Here is a 16,870-nt window from a genome sequence, read left to right as displayed (position 1 = left end):
TTTGGCAGTCCTAGCTGAGAGATGGTGGGTCATAGAGAGTCCATTCATGTTACCATTTTTTAACCCATCCTGGGAACATTAAAAGGTCAATATTCAGCTGTGGTAGTCAGTGCTTTTCTTTTTTTTTTAACACTGCCCACTGTGATTGACTTATAACTGTTAAAGTTATTCACAAATGTCTCATTGAATATTGGGCCCTAACAGTTTGGGGAGAAAAAAACCCTCTGGTGACTCATGAATAATTTTCCTTAATGGTTTGTATCCACCTCAGCAGTATTAGGCGACTGACCAATCTACCCATAAAATTGCAGGTCTCAGTGGCCTGTTGTGTAGCTAAGTATGCCTTTTCCATTACTGCTTGTCTTTGTTCACTAAGGAATTTGCTTAGATAAAATATTGAATGCTCTTTATCCTTAACCATTTTCATATCTACATATGTTATTTTCCAGAAAAAGGTATCCACAAGAAAAAATAGTTATGAATTGTTGTAGATACTTTGACTCCCCACCCACCCTTTGACAGTCTTCAAAAGAAAAGTATGTGCTTGCTATCACTTTGAAAATTGGTGTGCTAGAGTTGATGCAAGATTGCAGTTAAAATGTAATGATGGATATTGCAAACAATGGGAGCAGTTTGAAAATAGCCCCCAATTCTGTTCTGTTGGGTAGATGTATTGAAAATGAATTCATTCTATGAAACATTGTTTATTTTCAGTATTTCGCCAGGGTGATATTGGAACCAATTGGTATACTGTTCTAACTGGCTCTCTGGATGTGAAGGTGACCAGTACTAGTAACCATCAGGTAAGGGCTTTTAAAAGTTATTGTGTTCAATAGTGCAGCACAGAGTTCCATGAAAGGACTGCTGATAGAAGATCATATTTTTTTCTAACTTAGTGGTCCTTTTACTAAGGCGCGCCGAAAAATGGCCTGTGCTGATGTAGGTACGTATTTTGGACGCACACAGGTCCATTTTTCAGCGTGCCTGTAAAAAAGGCCTTTTTTTGGCCAAAAATGGACATGTGACAAAATAAAAATTGTCGTACATCCATTTTGGGCCAGAGACCTTACCGCCACCCATTGACTTAGCAGTAAGGTCTCATGCATTAACTGGGCGGTAATCGTCACGCCGATTACTGCCCGGTTAGCACCACGTGGTAGAAAATAAAAAATATTTTCTGCTGTGCATATCGGATGCACATAAAAAATGGAATTACCACCCGGGACACGCGGTAGCTGTGCAGTAGTTCCACATTAACGCCTGTTGGATGCGTTTTGGACACAATTAGGTGCCTACGTGCCTTAGTAAAAGGGCCCCTAAGAGATATGCCAAAGTAACATTGGTCTTTATCTGCCATCATCTACAATCTACCCATTTTTTTTTCTGGTCTACATTGCTAAGGATATATCCCAGTTGCCAACTGTAGAAGCCTGATCTCTTGTAGGATATTGCTATTTTCATGTCAGATTTTGTTTTCTTCCTTTCATGAGTGGACATGGCAGGAGGGTGGGAGAAGTGCAAATCTCACCCCCCCCCCCCCCCCCTCAACACAGTGTGGCTGCCTCTCTCTTTCCAACTGATATGGCGAGTCAGTATTGAGTATGCTGCTCTGCTGGCTTGGGAGCAGGAACCTGCTTCTCCTTCTGCTGATTGGTGTTAGCAAGTAGAGTGAATCAAAGAACAAAACATGGCAGGGAAGCAGCGATGGATGCTCAGGACCATCTTTCAGGAGAGGGGATTGGAAGACTGGGGGAAAGAGGAGATGAGGGATAGAGTTAGGATGGGGCAGTGGGGATAGAAAGGGCGAAATACAGAGCAGGGAGAGAAATAAGGAAAAGCATGAGAAACAAGGAAAGAGGGGGGGGTAGGTGATGGGGGGGGGGGGGGCGGGGGAGTAAAGGCAAATTTTCTAGTCTTCCCAGTGTATGATTATAGCTAGCTACAGCTCTGGTGAGCACAACTAGGGGAACCAGAGATGAGAAGGGGGGAGGGCAAGATAAAAGAAGGGTAGTTGGAGAGAATGAGGAAAGGAAGAAACGAGAGGTTAGTAAGAGCGGTGTAGAAAGAAAGGATGAAGGGGAAGCACAAGGAGGAGAGAAAGGGGAGATGAAGGACAAATTATCAAGGGAAGGGGGAGAGAGTGGGTATTCAAGGGAAGAAAGGTGGGAAAGTGGATGCCCAGGGGCATTGGAGCCGACTCTGTGGGTGCTGTGGGTGCTTGAGCACCCCCAATATTAAGAAAATTCCTTGGATGTGTCCAGGGAAGGGTTACTTCCATTGGACCTAGCACCCCCAATAATTTTGAAAAGTTGGCTCCTATGCCCAGGGGAGTTGCATGTGGAGTGGCAATGTGTCTGAGGATGAAAGGTGTATAGAAGTCCCTCTGACTTTAGAAATATAAATCTGAAGTAGCTGCTGTTGCTGCTGGCTGGACACATTATGGCAATTCTATAAAAGTGTGCCTTTTTTAAGCTCCAACAATGTGCCAGTTTGGGGCTTATTCTATAAAGAGAGTAGGCCTTACTTTTCTTTATGGAATGCCAGCATGATAGGTTAAAATAAAAGCCCACCTACATTTTAGGCGCAGTCACTAATACCAGCCGCAGAGCTGTTGTATGTGCTTGCACCTTGATTGTTAAAGAATGCTCGTATATTATAGCATTATATAATCTATGTGTGTAAATGCACGCCTCATCCACACTCCATCCATATGAATGCCTGCCTATAAAGTACATGCTATCAAATACTGGATGGAAAATGGTCATTTAGGTTGAAATCTTTTTTATTGGTACATCATCAATACATAATTGACTACCAAAACAACACAACTGACGACAAAACAGCAAAAATCAATATCCCCAACACCAAATCCCCACCCTGCCCAAACCATCCTCCCACCCCTCCGTACACCACAGGTCTCATATAACCAGTATAGCAAACAGCTACAGACTTATAAAATGATCAAAAGTTAAAACACATATCTGCAAGCTTTTGGTGTCAGTTTTAACCAGAAAGGTTTCCAAGTTTCTTGAAACTGTCGGCCAACAGAATCTGAAAAGTTGTGCACCTGCTGCTGCTGCTCAAGGTGCCTTTGCAAGATGAGAAGAGCATGCCATCGTTGCATAGAGGGGCCAATAGGAAGCACCAGCACAACAAGATTGCCTTCACCCAAACAGAATTGCAGACTGAAATCCCACAGGCACTGGTTCACTGAGAGTAAAACAGCCAAACACAGCAGTGGACCATAACGCACTTCACAATCCCAAAGATTCCATAAAGTTGCCACGTCCTGGCACCAAAAGTGCATAACTCTTGGACAGTGCCAAAACATGTTTCCCAATGTAACTGTCTCAGAATGACATTTGGGACAGACCTCATGAGCAATGATGCCTGCACAATAAGCCCTATGTAGAGAAATGTGCAGGCGGAGATCAAACTTATATAGACTTTTCTGGTACCCGGTCAAAATAACCCCGACAAAATGGCCCCGACAAAAAAGCTCCAAACACAAAAAGCTCCCGACATAATAGTCCCTGATATAACAGCCACTGTCAAAACGGCCTGCCCACCATATAACCCTTGACAAGTTAACCCCCCGACAAAAGGGTCCAATCAGGCTGCCCAGAATATGGGACTGCATTTTTTTTCCTAATAATCTTACCTTGCCAATCAGGATAAGGTTGGTAAGACTATGAAAATGATGACAATATTGTTTTTTTTTTTTTTTTTTAATTAGCATGTTGATGGAAGAATAGTTTCTTTAAATAGCAGAACAGATCATGAATACCAGTTTGTAGCTATAGAATTTTGTTTATTTATATATGCTTTATGCAATTGAATACTGGTAGGACTCTTTATCAGTGAAGATTTCAGTTGTAGTTTATTATATTTTTTTGTGATGTGTTATTTTTTTCTTAGGGGGCTGTTTTGTGTAGAGGCTATTTTGTCAAGGGTTGTTTTGTGGGAGGAGCCCTTGTGTCAAGGGCTATTTTGTTAGGGTGTGAAATGTCAAGGGTTATTTTGTTACAAGGCTGTTTTGTCAGGGCTTTTTTGTCTGGGTTCTTTTGTCAGGGCTCTTATGACTGGGTGCCAGAGTTTCTGTATGTAATACATTCACTAGGAAAATGGTCATTTATATATGTATCAACATACGTGTGTACATGACTAGAACACCTATATTCACACATGTTCTTGCTGCCTAAATCTAAGCAGGGGCATAGCCAGACCTCAGATTTGGGGGGGCAGAGCCCAAAATGGGGGGGGGGCACATTTTGGCCCACCTCCTCACCACTCCCCCCCACATACCTTGGCTGGCAGGGGTCCCCAACTCCTGCCAGCTGAAGTGTTTCTCCAGTGCTGTTCTTCTTACTTTGCCTGCCCTTCTTCCCCTCATATTACGTGTGCTCAATTTTAATGAAATTCAGCATGAGCGAAGTGTCTCACACATGCTCAGTTTCACTAAAACCGAACCTGCATGTGACGAGAGGGAAGCAGGGCAGACAATGTAAGGAGAGCAGCACTGGAGAAACACTTCAGCTGGTGGGGGTTGGAGACCCCCACAAACCAACAAAAAGAAGGTCCAGGTCTCCCGCAAAAAAAACACATAAAACTACAAAGAAAGCGGGAGGAAAACCAAAATAGACCAGATAGAAACCACAAAGAGTAAGAGCACCAAAGAGGTTTATTAGGACCCTACACGGTCCGTGTTTCGGCCAGCCGGCCTTCTTCAGGGGTCTAAAATCAAACAAAATATAACAGATCAAAATGTATACAATTTTATGCATGTATAAATACAAATAAAAAAGACGATTAAAAACAAAGACATCTAAAAACATATCACACACATATTTAATAGGTAATACCAAAATATTTCGAAAGATAAAGGAAAATGTGACATTTGAGATATTTAAGATATTCTAAGCACAAAGATAAAGGAAAATGTGGCCTTTGAAATATTTAAGATTTTCTAAGCACAAAACGGCAGTGAAGAGTAAAATGGTAGTGAAAAATAAAAATGAAATTAAAAATATCACCGAGATTTAAAAATACAAACTTATAAATGCAATAGTGCTATAACAAACACCCAGACACTTGTACAAACTGTGAAAATGGGGACTTATACAGATATAATAATATAATTCAAGATTTTCCCATGTCACAATTACATCTTCAAAATTTATAATTAGTGAATGAAAGGAAATCATATGCTAATAACTGATAACTTAACCACCTTAAAAACAGAGGCATATAGACAACATACAGTTATGGCCTATCTTCAAATTGACGTATACAGATGCGCCTCCAAAATTCTCATGGAGTGAAAGGCATAAACTGCATGGAAAACGAGGAATAAAAATTGAGAAAAGAAAATGTAGAAACAGAAAAAATAATAATAAACAGTAAAAATAAAAATAAAAAAAGGTAAATGGAAACTATATAGAAAATAATCAAAAATAAGGCAAAAATCAAAACTAATATATTTGTTAAATATTGACCAGAAAATTAAAACAAAAATATGAATGATAAATCAGATGTAAAAAAATGGCTGACATCATATGTACTATAATATTCTGAAAATATGCTGGCTCAGAGGTAACATGCCAACCATTGGCGAAAAAAATGTTTTTGAAACAAAAATGCATAAATTTGTAAAATGAAAATATGACTGACATCATATATGCAGTAATATCCTGAAAATGTGCTTGCTCGGGGGTATCATTAAAAACTAACCGTAAACAGCTATAGACAATAAAAGAGAACCAACAAATTCCTGCATGATGAATCTATAGCAGACATACTAAACTTAAAAATATTACTAGCTACAATAACAATAAATATACGTCACATGGAATACTTGAAATAAACCATTCAAAATAAAATAATGAAACGGACACTAAACAAGTAGCCTGTATATAGACCCATCACGGTGAGTCTAAGTATGATTAGATGCAGGTTTGCATCTAATCATACTTAACAAACTATTCTTGCAAGCCCGTGAGAGCCCGCTCCAGCACACTACTATGTAAATCTGCTAATTACCCAACTTCACTCTATCAACTGCATAGGCTGCCTTTTGGCAGCTGGACACACTATGCTCTTGGCACTTTGCTAGTGCCTTAGCAATGGCTGACACAACATGGCAGCATGAAGGGGCTGGAAACACAGGTTGTAGTGCTCTGTTTATATCTGAAGATGTAACTGGTTGCATGGAAAGGGTGTTAAGGGGCTAGCTACGGTTCCCCAGGGGTGATCCTTCTACTTGACAAGTGGTCAAGTAACTCAGAGAAAGCAAGGCAAGGGTATATGAGAGCCACACATGTTAACAAGGGAAGCTTTGACACATACTCAGAGGGCCTAGAATGTACACGTCCCTCCCCTCACTTATATGTACACTTATACACAGACACACACACACAAAAGTGAGCCATTACCTGCAGCTGCATCAGTGAACACCGCAGTAGGTGCAGGAGGAGATGGAGCAGGAGAGAAGTGAGTGCTCCAGCCAGAGGGCACCAACATGTATAATCCATCCTTCACATTCCATGGAAAGACTGTCTTAATGTAACAATTCTGCAGGTGGTATAATCAGCTCCATGTCAGCTTATAGCAGAGGTTCTCAACCCAGTCCTCAGGACACACCCAGCCAGTCAGGTTTTCAGGATACCCATGTAGAATTGTAAACTGCTTTGATCTGAGTGTCAGGTAATGCAGTATAGCAAGTGCCACTAAACCATAAACTGTACACTACCTGCATCTAAAAGACAAGGTGGCAGAGTGGCTGCTATGGATTATGACTCACCTTATCCCATGCTTCAGATGTACTCTATACTAGGTAATGCAATGACAGAGACATATCCGTACTGCCAGTCTCTGTGATAAAGAAAGCAGAGAGAGTATAAGCAGTAGGGAAAAGAGACACACAGTCCAGATACCTGTCCAGGTATTTGTGTCAGTAGCCCACAAATAGACAGCTTTCAGGACATAGCAGTAGATCAAGTGTGTGCTTGCAAAAGACATATAGGCTAGAAGCTCCCAATGTTTGAAAAGAATACACCCTGAAAACTTCTCCAATCCAGAGAAGACCCAGCAAGGCAAACAACAATTGTTTGTATAGAGACACTGCCCAAGGAGTATTTGAGATAATAGAGCCACAGTATGGTAAATAGACAAACAGTTCTTGATTTACATAGCCATAATACAAGAGCTGTGAGACATAAAGGAGTGAGGGCATACAGAAACTGAAAGTCCTTTCACTCCTTAAACACTTAGGTGGTCTGCAACACATACAGACTTATTTTCGAAAGAGAAGGACACCCATCTTTCGACACAAATCGGAAGATGGGTGTCCTTCTTCCAGGGTAGCCCAAATTGAAATAATCGAAAGCCGATTTTGGGCGTCCCCAACTCCTTTCCGTCGTGGGGACGACCAAATAGGGCATGTCGGAGGCATAGCGAAGGCGGGACTTGGGCGTGCCTAACACATGGGCGTCCTCAACCCATAATCGAAAAAAGAAGGGCGTCCCTGACGAGCACTTGGATGACTTTACTTGGTTCTTTTTTTGTTACCACCAAGCCACGTAAAGGTGCGCGAACTGACCAGATGACCACCGGAGGGAATCGAGGATGACCTCCCCTTACTCCCCCAGTTGTCACTAACCCCTTCCCACCCTCAAAAATATCTTTCAAAATATTTTTGCCAGCCTTTATGCCAGCCTCAGATGTCATACTCAGGTCCGTGACAGCAGTATGCAGGTCCCTGGAGCTGTTTTAGTGGGTGCAGTGCACTTCAGGCAGGCGGACTCAGGCCCATTCCCCCCCTACCTGTTACGTTTGTGGAGGAAACAGCGAGCCCTCCAACAGGGCCGTGCCTAGGGTCTCTGGCGCCCCCCTGCAGACTATCAGTTGGTGCCCCCCCCCCCCCCCCGGTGAAAATGATCACTCACCACTTGCCACACTGACAGGAATTGTCAGCAATATTCTTAGAAACAAATTGCTATACATTGCAAAATAAGATAGCAGATGTAAATTCTCAAAGTGGACATATTCCAAACACTAAAGTGAAAATAAAATGATTTTTTTTCTACCTTTGTTGTCTGGTGACTTTCTTTTTCTGATCATGCTGGCCAGTATCTGATTCTGCTGCTATCTGTCCTCTTAACTCCATTTCCAGGGCTTCCTTTCCATTTATTTCTTTCCTTTCCTCCTTTCTTCTTCATTTCTGGTCCTCAGCTTCTGCCTATTTTGTTCATCCATGTGCAGTTTTTCTCCTCTCTTCCTTTTCCCTCATTTCATCTCCTTCATCTCTCTTCCCTCCCCTTTATGTCCAGCAATTTCTCCTCTCTCCCTGAGCCTTGCTCTCCCAATCCATGCCCATCCATGCCCATCTGTCCCCTGCCCCTCCATTCATCCCTATCCAGCAATTCCCCTCTCTCTGCCTGAGCCCTGCCCTCCCAATCCATGCCAATCCATGCTCCTCTGTCCCCTGCCCCCTCCATTCATCCCTATCCAGCAATTCCCCTCTCTCCCTGAGCCCTGCCCTACAAACCATATCCATCCATGCCCATCTGTCCCCTGCCCCCTCCATTCATCCCTATCCAGCAATTCCCCTCTCTCCCTGAGCCCTGCCCTGCAATCCATATCCATCCATGCTCATCTGTCCCCTGCCCCCTCCATTCATCCCTATCCAGCAATTCCTCTCCCTCCCTGAGCCCTACCCTCCCATCCATCCATGCCCATCTGTCCCTTGCCCCCTCCATTCATCCCTGACCCTATCCAGCAATTCCCCTCTCTCCCTTCCATGAACCCTGCCCTCGCATGCTCCTCTTTCCCCTGCCCTCCCGCTCCCATGTCCCAACTGCCCGCCCTCTTCTCCCCCCCCCCTTCCAACATCCCTTTCAGAGTTGCCAACTCTGTAGTTTTCATGCAGAATTGAGTGGCTGTGGCTCTTTTAAACTTGCCACAGGCAGTTTTCTCCAGTCGTGGGTTTCTTTTTGTGGGCAGTTTTTTGCCGTGCTGGTTGTTCCTTTCCCCCCTCCCCCAGCTCCTCAGGCAGCTGTTTTGAGTGTCAGGCTATTTTTGGGCTACTTTTGGCCCCGAATTGGGCTGGGGAATTTTCAGACATCCGGCAACTATTCCCTTTCTTTTTTTTTTCTTTTAATTTTACCTCCGTGACCATCCGGCAGCGCAGCGTCAGTGCAGGAGGCGGCGCTCCCGACGTGTCTAGCCTTCCCCTTCGCTCATGTTCCGCCTTCTTCTGACGTCAAAATGACGTCAGAAGAAGGCGGAACATGAGCAAAGGGGAAGGCTAGACACGTCGGGAGCACCGCCTCCTGCACTGACGCTGCGCTGCCGGACGGAGGTAAAATTAAAAGGATTAAAAAAGGAAAGGGATCTTGCTGCAGGAGAGAAGAGAGCGCGGGCAGTTGGGCAATGGGAGCGGGAGGGCGAGGAGGTAAGCATGGTGCGGCAGCGCCCCCCAAATGACGGCGCCCCCCTGCCATGCTTACCTCGCTTACCGTATTGGCACGGCCCTGCCCTCCAAAACCCACCAGAAATCCACTGTACCCACATCTAGGTGCCCCCCCCTTCACCTGTAAGGGCTATGGTAGTGGTGTACAGTTGTGGGTAGTGGGTTTTGGGGGCGCAAGGTAAGGGAGCTATGTTCCTGGGAGCAATTTCTGAAGTCCACTGCAGTGCCCCCTAGGGTGCCAGGTTGGTGTCCTGGCATGTGAGGTGGGACAGTGCACTATGGATGCTGGCTCTTCCCACGACCAAAGAGCTTGGATTTGGTCGTTTCTGAGATTGGCGTACTCGGTTCCATTATTGGCGAAAATCGGGGACGACTATCTCTAAGGTCGACCTAAATTTCCAGATTTGGGCATCCCCAACTGTATTATTGAAATGAAAGATGGACGTCCATCTTGTTTCGATAACATGGGTTTCCCCGCCCCTTCACGGGGACGTCCTGTGAGGACGTCCTCAGAAAAACTTGGGCGTCCCTTTCGATTATGCCCCTCATAGTAACATAGTAAGTGATGGCAGATAATGACCTGAATGGTCCATCCAGTCTGCTCTACAATCACATTCTTTTTTTATTTTTTTGAAAGTATCTTTATTGGTGCCTGGGCAGAAGCAACATTTTACAGTACCAAAAGAGTTGAAAAAGGAAATTTAACATTCTTCAATAATAACAGCACATCACTTAACAAAATGTGAAGTTACATTATATGAACAATAATCGTGCTTCCCACTCGCTTTTTAAATCAAACCCTTCCATCCCCACCTCCCTTTCCCTCCCCATGTCTCCACTACCTAAATACTTCCAGATGGTCTCCCAACTAATGAACCGGGGGGGGGGGGGGGGGGGGGAGAGGGACCTAACCCCACCTCAGAACCCACTGAAGAGTAAGTCTTCCATAGTTCTCGGTACATCTTTTGCCTCCGTGAAGCGGCAAAAGATTGTTGAAGTTCCACCCACTCTGCCATTTCCTTCATTAAATTATGCCATTTAGCTATCGACGGAGGTGACGAATCCACCCAAGATTGTAGAATGCATTTTTAACCAATAATGAGGCTTACAAAACAAATTGGCACTGAACATCAGTTAAGCCCTCCCCCCTGAGCTGTCCTACATCACACAGTAGTAGCATTTGATATGACCATTCAAAAGTTCGCTGCAGAGACTGTTCAATGACCGCCAGAAAGTGGGTCCACAACTGCGAAACAGCTCGACACTCCAAGAATGAATGGAGTAGTGTACCCGCCGCAGCATGACATTTTATACATTGGTCATCCTCCTAGAGCCCCATCTCCCTCCCATGCTGCCGAGTGATGTGTACTCTAAAGTATTCGATATTGAATATCTTGCAGGGCCGCATTGGGTGTAATCTTAGGAATAATCTCAAAGGCCTCCCCCATTTGTTCCCTTGTTACCGTCTCTCCTAAGTCAGCACTCCACAAGGAGGCCAGCCCGTCCAAGTGGCTAGCCCCTCTAGTGTCCACTATAGTTTGATACCACTGAGAGAGTCTATTTGAGGAGGCCGGCATAGCAAGAAATATTTTATCAGTAGCCGTGAAACTCACTGGGGAGCCCACAGAGCGCGCCAACTTTTGACAATAGTCCCTCACCTGTAAAAATTGAAAAAAATGCTTATGAGAAAGATTCCATGCTCGCCTGATGGTCTCAAAAGTGGGGAAAGACTGGTCCCCCAATTCCATCAAATGTCCTATGTACCGCCAAGAGCAAAAGGCCAAGAGAGAAAAACAGATATCCCCTTCCCGTTCCCCCCTATCACGCCTCTCCACCATCTCCACGCCTTCCCAAGTGCTATTATAAATGGATTCCTACTGAGAGATTCCCCATGATTCTTCCTCTGACCATAAAGAATAGAGAACACGTCAAAGGGAGCACACCACCCCTGCCAGAAACCAGGAAGGGCATACCTAGCAGACAAGGAGTGACACTTGTGTATCCAGCGCAGAAGTGATGCCACATTATAAAGCCTAACATCTGGAAGACGTAGTCCCCCCTGGCCTCTGGAGTGGGATAATTTAGCAAAGGCAATAAGGGGACGCTTTGCATGCCAAATAAATTAACTGCCTATACTGCAGTATAACCCCTCCTCTCGCTGCTCCACCCATAAGGGTAGCATCTGAAGCATGTATAGCAGGGGTGTAGCCAGACACCCAATTTTGGGTGGGCCTGGGCCCAAGATGGGTGGGCAGAAGAACCCCGCCTCATCCCACAGATGATGTGGTCTCTCCTTCTCTCCCCTGTATGCCATATGGTCTCTCAAATATCCTCCCTCTCCCGCATACCTTTTAAATAGCAGATTTTCATCGGCAGCAGGCAGCAACTAATACACACTGCTGATGCTGGCTCCATACCCTTCCCTCTGATGCAACTTCCTGTTTCAGCCTAGGCAAGAAGAATACATCAGAGCGAAGGCTATGGGACCAGTGCCAGCAGTATGCATCAGTCACTGCTCACTGCAGGCGAAGATCTGCTATTTACAAGGTATGCAGGAGGGACAGTTGTTGGGAGTTTTCGGCTGGTGGGGCTTGGGGATCCCTGCCAGCCACATTATAGCTATGCTGGTACTGGGTGGGCCTGAGCCCAAAGTGGGTGGGCCTGGGCCCACTCAAGCCCACCCTTGGCTACGCCACTGGTGTATAGTATTTTGGGGAGGAGCACCATTTTAACCAAGGCTATACGGCCCCTAAAATTCACCGGGAGATCCTTCCATTGGGCACACAGTCGGCGAGCCACCTCCAACTTTTCTATGACATTTTTCCTGTACATCCATTCGTGATCAGCACTCAGGTATACCCCCAAATACTTAATCCCTGTATGGGCCCATATTAACGGAAAGTCTGCTAGGGTGATACTACTGCATGGAGAAGTAACAGGCAGGGCTTCAGACTTCCCAAAATTGATACGCAACCACGCAAAGTCATCAAATGTCCGTGTTATCTCCATCACTACGGGCAATGTGGCAGATGTGTTATTAAGCAACAGTAACATATCGTCTGCAAACAGGTTTACTCGGTACTCACTATCTCCTACTCTAATCCCCTTCACCCCCTCATCCTGCCTGATCCGAGCAGCCAAAGGCTCCAAAGACAACACAAACAATAAGGGGGAAAGAGGACACCCCTGTCTGGTACCCCGTCCCAAGGAAATGCTAGTTGTAAGAGCATCATTGATGAGGACTTGGGCCGTAGGGTTACTATTCAAAACCTGTATCCAATCCAAAAAAGCTCCCGTAATGCCGAATCGCTGTAGGACCCAAAACAGATATTTGCACAATACTTTGTCAAATGCCTTTTCGGCATCAAGGCTAGCCATTATGGCGTCCCCTGACCTGTGCGCTCCTTCCTGTAATATGCGACAGACCTTCAGGATATTGGGTGAAGCAAATCTGCCCGACACAAATCCCACCTGGTCTGGGTGAACCAGTAAGGGGAGAAACTCCCCCAAACGTGCAGGCAGTACACTCGCCAGAATCTTAAGATCTTGATTTAGAAGGGAAATAGGCCTGTATGAGCCCACCAACTCTGGGTCCTTCCCTGGTTTCGGCAACACTATAATAAAAACATGATTTAAAGTAGGGCCCATTGTCTGAGGTGCTTGGATATCCTCGCACGTACCTATAAATGGAGGTATACATAGATCCTGAAGAATTTTATAGAACTCTGTCCATAGCCTTTCTGGACCCGGTGCCTTAGCCAACTTCAAATGTTTAACCACCTCTTGTACCTCTTTGCCCTATAATGGCGCATTTAATTTGTTTACCTGCTCCACAGTGAGGCTCGGGAGTCGCAGATGCTGAAAAAAGGCCTCACATAGTGTGGCCGAAAAGGAACCCGTGTCATATAAAGATGTGTAGAAACGCGAAACTCCCCTTGTATGTCTGTCTGAGTGTAGATGATCTTCCCCGAGTTATTCTTCATCCTGGCAATGTAACTTTTGCCAGAACACGGCCGCACCAGGGATGCCAGCAGTTTCCCCATCTTGTTATCCCACCTGTGCAATCTATACTTATAAAGCCTAATACTGTACATGGCACGAGCGTTCAGGAGGCTCTGTAGTTCCTTTCTACAATTCACATATGCATGCCTATTCTGCTCCATCGGACGGGACATATACCTCCAGCGGGCATCGCCCAGACGACCCCCCGTTTCCACTATGTCGTGATCCCGCTTCTTACGCATCGATGCTGTATATGCAATGATTTTCCCTCTGATAACTGCTTTAGCTGCTTCCCAGTATATCTGTGGCCCAACATCCTCTACGCTGTTCTCGGCTAAGTAATCCAACCAAGCCTTTCTCAGGTAAACTTTAAACTCACTGCTTTGATAGAGAGCCGGATTCATTCGCCAACGTGCTGGCCGAGCACAAGTACCCCAGCCAAGGTCTACCCACGCCGGGGCATGATCCAACACATCAACCTCCCCTATAGCCACCTGTTGCACAGTGCCCAACAAGACGCCGGATATCAGCACATAATCCAAGCGAGCATGGACCTTGTATGGGTGAGAAAAAAAGGTGAAATCCCGCTCCTCCTCATAAAGTAGGCGCCACACATCCAGCACTGCCAGCTCCTCCATGATGTAGTTAACTCCCTTATGCATATGGTCCCTCAAAGGTTGTCTGGGTGGCTTGCAGTCAATGGATGGGTCACTCGTTATATTAAAATTCCGCCCCCCCCCCCTATTATGAAGGGAATTCATCCAGCATCGCAGGATCCTGAATGGTATCATGAAGTGTGAAAGCCAATGATTTCCTGATCAATATGGCTACCCCTCTCTGGCGGTCACTAAAAGAAGCAAAGAAATTCTCCCCAACCCCAATCTCTGCGCAGTTTAACATGTTCTATACTGTTCAAATGTGTTTTCTGTAACAGTGCCACATCTACATGCAGTCTTTTTAGATACTGCAGAAGTCTGGTCCTTTTCACAGGGGAATGGATCCCATCAACATTCAAGGTGAGCACCCGAAGTTTTGCTAAAGACATACTGGGGCCTGTATTGCAACCCTCGAAGTAGCCAAAACCCGAAATGTCAGATGGGCCTCCCAGCTAGGCCCCTCTGATGTCCACCTCCCCCCCTAGTACCTTACATAAAGTGGGACAGGGGAGATTTGAGAGACATTGAAATACCATACCCCCATGATATAAATTCATAGGAGGAAGGCATCTTTTAATGGAAAGGAAACCCTGATAGATGGGGTCATCGGATCAGAATGAAAGGGGGTACATAAGAACATAACATAAGAACATAAGTATTGCCATACTGGGATAGACTGAAGGTCCATCAAGCCCAGAATCCTGTTTCCAACAGTGGCCAATCCAGGTCTGTCTCAAAACACTACAATACATTTTATGCTGCTTATTCTAGAAATAAGCAGTGGGTTTTTCCCAAGCCCATCTTAATAATGGCTTATGGACTTTTCTTTTAGGAAGTTATCCAAAACTTTTTTTAAACCCTGCTAAGCTAACTGCTTTTACCACATTCTGTGGCAACAAATTCCAGATTTTAATTATACATTGAGTGAAGAAGTATTTTCTCTGATTTATTTTAAATTTACTACTTTGTAGCTTCATTGCATGCTCCCTAGTCCTAGTATTTTTGGAAAGTCAGGATTAATCTAAGAACATTTTTCCTTAAAGAATGGATGGTGGATGTATGAAATAGCCTACTAGTGCAAATGGTGGTAGAGAAGAAGACAGTACCTAATTTAAGAAAGCATGTGACAAGTACTGAGGACCTCTGAAGGAGAGGAAGATATTGTAGAGCTGAGCAGTTGGTATGGATGGGCAGACTGGTTAGACTATATGATCTTCATCTACCATCATTCTCAGTTTTCTATCAGGTCAATATTCAGAGGGAGGTAACTGGGCTGGATTGGATCTTGCCTGGTTAATTCCTGCTGACCAGATCCTGGTCAAATATGTAGTGACACTTAACCAAATAGTGCAGCTATATATCTAATCAGACTGCCCTGGCTCTAGTGGGCAGTACCAGATGGTCTGGAGGTGGAGCGTAGGCGGAGCAAGAATTATCCAGGCACCACCGACATTCAGCACTGGCACACAGATAACTATTTGAGCAAGTTGGACTATATAAATAGTATTCCTAACCCACCAGGATTGCTATTTGGGTGCTAGTACTGAATATTGCCAGTACTGGAATATCTTGTGGCAGCTACTAAAGTGCTGGTCATTCAGTGCCGATAGCCAGATATAGCCCAGCTCTGAATATCCGAGTCTAAATCAGCTGTGGACTGAATATTGACCAGTATGTATTTTCATGTGAATATTGACTGATACTGTATTTTAGCAGGCAGAGGAAATCTTTTGGCCTAAAATCTCTATCTATAGCATGATCTTTCTTGTTCTTCTCGGATCCTTCAAGCTAACCTGAGAGATGAACTATATTCTGATACTTAATTCCCAACATTTCCTTTTGTCTGTAGGTCCACGATCAACAAGTTTAGCTTTTCACTGTGGAATATTATGGCACAGTGTCTGGGGTAGTATTACTTCTTACGGCTACTTCTGCTTGTGAAGTAGAACAATATTATTTTAATGCCTGCACAGCTATAGTATATCACAAGGGGGCAGTCCTTGAGTGTTTAACAATTTACAATTTCTTCCTGTAGAATTGGGAATGTTTCGTGATATAGCACCTACATCTTCCACAAGCAAATCCAGCTACTCTACTTTTTTTTGCATTGGGCTTTTCTTTTAAGGTTCTGAGGCTCTAATTCAGGGTTGGGCAACCTGTGGCCCACTATTAAATTTTATTTATATTTATTTATTTGTTGCATTTGTATCCCACATTTTCCCACCTATTTGCAGGCACAATGTGGCTTACATAGTACCGTGATGGTGATCGCCAATTCCGGTATGAGAAATACAGAGTGGTATTGCGTTATAGTTCAGAAGTGACAGAGTAAATTAGGTAGTCAAGGAGAAAGAGTTAAGTTTTGTCCAGTTCTAGTATAAGTTTATGTAGCCCAAAAGACCATGGGAAGTATACAGAGAAAATGGCCCTCACAAACGTCATGAACCAGAGTTTTGGCGATTTTAAATACTGTATTTCGCAAATAGCAGCAGAGATCTTATTAAACTTTTAACATAATGACAAAAGTATACAGTAACAGACCATTCTGGTAATCATTTATGTTCATTCAGTCATTACATTAAGTTTTGTTGGCAGTAAATTAATGTTCCGTGTGTGACCTAAGAAAATTCTGACATTCATGTTGTCCTTTGTGCAGTGGCATAGCACAGCACGATGACACCCCCCCTCGGCGCATCAACACCCCCCCCCCCCGACCCAGTGCCTACCCTCCTCAGCTCCCTCC

General features: G+C 44.6%; 1 protein-coding gene across 1 annotated transcript in view; it reads left to right on the top strand.

Moving 5' to 3' along the window:
- RAPGEF4 (Rap guanine nucleotide exchange factor 4) overlaps positions 1-16,870 on the top strand; it is a 298,747-nt gene that overhangs the window by 12,537 nt on the left and 269,340 nt on the right. Inside the window, exon 2 of the mRNA XM_030210347.1 lies at positions 715-803. The gene's annotated coding sequence lies outside the window, so the exon portion shown is untranslated. The remainder of the gene's footprint in view (positions 1-714; positions 804-16,870) is intronic.

This window comes from Microcaecilia unicolor, chromosome 7 (genome assembly GCF_901765095.1).
Source record: "Microcaecilia unicolor chromosome 7, aMicUni1.1, whole genome shotgun sequence".
Taxonomy (NCBI): Eukaryota; Metazoa; Chordata; class Amphibia; order Gymnophiona; family Siphonopidae; genus Microcaecilia; species Microcaecilia unicolor.
The sequence above is the reverse complement of the archived record's forward strand: the minus strand, read 5'-3'. Positions and strand labels throughout refer to the sequence as shown.